This window comes from Euleptes europaea, chromosome 1 (genome assembly GCF_029931775.1).
Source record: "Euleptes europaea isolate rEulEur1 chromosome 1, rEulEur1.hap1, whole genome shotgun sequence".
NCBI classification, from domain to species: domain Eukaryota; kingdom Metazoa; phylum Chordata; class Lepidosauria; order Squamata; family Sphaerodactylidae; genus Euleptes; species Euleptes europaea.
This window is the reverse complement of record NC_079312.1, coordinates 14,529,852-14,534,651: the sequence shown is the minus strand read 5'-3', so window position 1 is coordinate 14,534,651 and position 4,800 is coordinate 14,529,852.

Here is a 4,800-nt window from a genome sequence, read left to right as displayed (position 1 = left end):
AAAATTTGGAACTTTGTCTAACAGCCAGAAAATAATTCTGAAAACCAGACTGTTTTCAAGTAGAATGTCTGGAGATATAACTCTCATGCAACACCTTAAGAATCTGCAGGCTTTGGAATCTGAATTGAAAGTTGCAGGAAGAAAAGTTAGCAATGAGGATTTTCTCACAATATTTCTTAGCAGCCTGCATCCGAAGTTTAATGCCGAAAAGCACAATCTCTTGGGGAGAGAGGACTTAACTCTTACTAAACTGATCACTGCTCTTAAACAGTTTGAGACAGACAGGAACCGAGAGAGTGAGCTATCTCAAGGAATGTCTGTATTGCGTGTGAATGAGAAAGCAAAGATTAGATGCTTTTCTTGTGGCAAAAATGGGCACAAATCATTTCAATGTGCGGAACGAGATGCAAAAGGAGGAGGATTCCCACCCCCCACTCGCCGAGAGGAAAAGCCCGCGAAACCCACACAACGGGAAAGAGATGACAGGCAGCAGCGCCAGTCAGCCACAAGAGGGAGCCAGGGCCAAAGCCAAGGCAAACCCAGATGGCCTCACCAATCCAAGGCATTATCAATTACAAAAGTGTCCTCTAACATTAATAATTCAAAGCATGTGCAAACATTAATTCTCGATTCGGGTGCTAATGTACACGTTTGTGGCTTCAGAGCAGCGTTTGACTTTCTAGAGCCTTGTGAAGCGACGCTAGCACTGGCTAGTGGTGAAAAATATGTATGCACAGAAAAGGGAGAAGTTTCTATTTCCATCCAAAGCTTCTGTGGCATTGTAATGGATTTGAAATTGAAAAATGTGTACCATATGCCTAATTCCGAACAATGTTTACTGTCTGTGAAGAGGCTAGTGAGTGCTGATTTCGAAGTGTCTATAAAGAAGGACAGATGCCATTTGTTTCACTCTGAAGGCAGAGAATATCCGGTGCTCTCAATTGATTCGCATTATTGCTTGGAAAATGTTGCAGGTCAAACAGAGGAATCTGATTGTAGTGATTCTGAAAGCGATGTTGATTCTGATGAAGGTGATTTTTATGGAGATGAAGATCATGTTGTTGATGATGAGGAATCAGAATGCCTAGCTGCTTTTAGTGAAGGATTGACAGAGCAGAAGGCTACCGATTGCAACCATAAGGACTGCTTATTCCAATGGCATGTTAAGCTTGCTCATAAAAACTTTAAGTCTGTGAAGCAATTGCTGATTGATTGTGGAATGCCAATTAAAGAATGCTTTATGGACAAAGAACGCTGTGAAGTGTGTCTCAGAGGAAAGGGGACAGTGCCTAGACATGTGCAGAGGCCAAGCAATGTTAAGGCAGAGATTTTGGAAGAAGTGCATTCAGATTTGATTGGCCCACTCAAGGCATCAGCAGGAGGGGCAAAATATGGTCTGCATTTCATAGACAGCGCTTCAAGATTTGCATATGTGTATTTGTTGAAATCAAAGACTGAAGTAGCTGAAAGATTTAAAGCTTATGTTGCTCTGATGAGGAATAAGCACAATAGAGGAATACAATTACTATTTACTGACAATGGAAGTGAGTACCTTAATAGTGAAATGAAGGAGATTCTTGAATCTGAAGGAATAGAGCATGCAACCTCAGTTGCATACACCCCAAGGAACAATGGGTTGTCAGAGAGATTCAACAGAACTCTGATGCAGAGTGCAAGATGTTTACTGCTACAGGCAGGCTTGCCTTACCCCTGCTGGGGAGAGTGTGTAAACACAGCAGCTTACCTTTACAACAGGACAATTTGAAGTGCTATCAACATGACTCCATATGAAAAATGGAATGGCAGGAAGCCTAGTCTGAAACATTTGAAAGCATTTGGATCTCGTGTGTTTGCATACGTCCCAAAAGAGAAAAGGGGAAAAATGGATCCTACTACAGAACTTGGAATTCTCGTGGGGTACCATCCTTTCTCAAAAGGGTACAGGATAATAGACATGAAGACCTACAATGTGCAAACGTTGAATGCAGTATACATAGATGAAAGAAATGTTATTAATAACAAACAAATTAATAACTTTAATGATCCAGAGGTTTGTGAAGAGGAAACCATAGAGATTCCATTTACAGCATGGGATTACAATCCACCTGCTCCTGCGGAACATCAAGAGACTGCAGATTCAAAAGGGGTTGATCCCGGTGCTGATGGAACAGTCCAACCCTCTCAAACCTTAAGGAGATCTACAAGGACTACAAAAGGAATACCAGCAGAGAAACTGAGTCTTTTCACTGGAATGGACAACCACGTGGAACCCTCAAGTTGGGACGAACTGCAAAAGTTGCCCGATGGGGAGCGGTCAAGATGGCTGAACGCAATCCAAGAAGAATTAGACTCACTACAGAAAAATAATACTTGGAAACTAACCAAACTTCCACCAAACAAGAAGACTGTGGGATGTAGATGGGTTTTCAAGGTTAAGAAGAATTCTGATGGAACTGTTGACAAATACAAAGCAAGACTAGTTGCAAAAGGATTTACCCAGAAGTATGGAACTGACTACACAGAAACCTACGCACCTGTGATTAGTCACACGGCTATAAGGACTTTGCTGAGTATAGCCGCCTCTAGGAATAAAGTGGTACTGCAACTGGACGTCAAAACAGCTTTTCTGAATGGCGACTTATCAGAAGAAATATACATGGAACTTCCACCAGGATTAAAGGACTGTGATACTAAAAATCAAGTTTGTAAACTTGAAAAGACTTTGTATGGGTTTAAACAATCAGCAAGCGCATGGAACCACAAACTTACCTCATTATTGAAAGCTCAAGGCTTCGAACAAGGAAACATAGAAAAATGTTTATTCAGAAGGAAAAAGGATGATCGATGGGAATTTGTTTTAGCTTTTGTAGACGACCTCCTTATATGTTGTGACACTGAAACAGCTGCAAAAGAAATTGCAGACAAACTGAACGAATCAGTAGAAGTGAAACTACTTGGACAAGTAAAGAATTATCTTGGAATGGAGATTGAAAGAAACGAAGACAATGGATTTTCAATCAATCAAAGGAACAAAATACTGGAATTTCTACAGTTCATGAACATGAAGGAGTGCAAGACCAAGAACACTCCACTTGACCCTTCATATGTGGATCTAGATAGAGGTGAACTATTGCCTAACAACCACAAATACAGAGAAGCTATTGGAAAACCTCTATACTTGAGCAATGTTAGTAGACCGGACATAAGTGCAGCAGTTGGAATCCTAAGTAGAAGGACCAGCACACCTGCAGAACATGATTGGAATGCAATTAAACACCTCACGCAATACTTAAAGAAAACTATCGATTTGAAGTTGAAGATAACTCCAAATACTGAGCTGAAACTGATAGGATACATGGATGCTAATTTAGGTGGTGAAAGAACAGACAGCAAATCTACAAGCGGATATCTGTTCTACTTTGGAGAAAACCTGATCTCCTGGACCAGCCAGAAACAGCAAATTGTAGCAACGTCTTCAACTGAAGCTGAATGCATAGCAGCCAAGTGTGCATGTATAGAGCTGGAAGAGATAATTGAACTGCTACGCGACTTTGGAATAGATGGACTGACACCTGCTACAATGTTTGAAGACAATCAAGCATGTATAGCGCTACAGAGAGACGAGAACTCTAAGAAAGGGAAGAAACTTCTTCGACTCAGAATGGACTCAGTAAAGAACAAACAAGAAAGAGGTCTTGTAGAAGTGAAGTACTGTGAAAGTAAAGAGATGGTGGCCGACATTCTGACGAAGCCACTGCCTAGACAACAGTTTGAATACTTACGTGATGCATTGTGTTTATATGTCTGAATGTAACTAAACCTCGAAAAGGGGATTGTTGGGTATTAGATAGCGAGCTTTGTTACATGTCAGTCAGTTAAAGGGTTAATATTGTAACTGACCAAGTCATCAGTATGGTGGCCATTGCATCCGTGCTTAAGGGTCACGTATACAACAATTTGCATGTTTAACTGCTTTCGATATCCTTTGTTAGAAGCGAAAGCAGTTACCCACTTCTTCTAAAAACACGAGCATGGAAGGATGAGAGGCTTTCTTTCTCTCAAGAATGCTTACTCATGAGAAAGCTTAGTGCCTGCCAGATGCTTCTGGCAAGTCTAGAAATGTAGAATGTAGACAGAATTATTTGTTTTACTCCCAGTGAATTTACCCTCTACCCTGAGTTAGAGTAAAGAATGTTTTTACTACAAAGACAAACGTCTTGTGTCTTTTGTGCGTGTGTGTGATCAAGCCTTATTCTCAATAGACCAAGAGGAACGATCCAATCCCTCTAAATGGTAGCAGAAGTTAAATTCTCAGATTCCTTCACTGAAATACTCAACATGTAGGGGGCCCCAGGCTCTTTGTCTCGGCTACTCCATGACTAGGGTTGATCTCTTTAGTCTGACCCCATGTCACATCACAACGTTCACTGGGCAAACTATGTTTATGGGGTGGTTTGCCATTGTTTTTAGCGGTAGCCCCACAATTACGGAACAACCTCCCCAGAGAAGTGCTCTTGGTCCCCTTGCTTTCTAGCTCTAGGAAACAGCTAAAGATGGTTTTATTCACGACTGTATTTGATTAGTTAGTTTCTTGTACTTACTGGCTGTAAACTGTGGTTTTAATTTGTGTTTTTAAATGCATTTTTATGTTTTTTCCCCTTCTGTTTGCATTGTAAATCTTGTACAGAGTTAGACCATAGGTTCATCCAGCCCTGTGTTAATTGAAATGAGCATTGTTTCTGCCCTTAAGTCAAAAGGCGAAAACGCATGGTCGCTTTAGCCTCTTTTATTCCCTGTTTC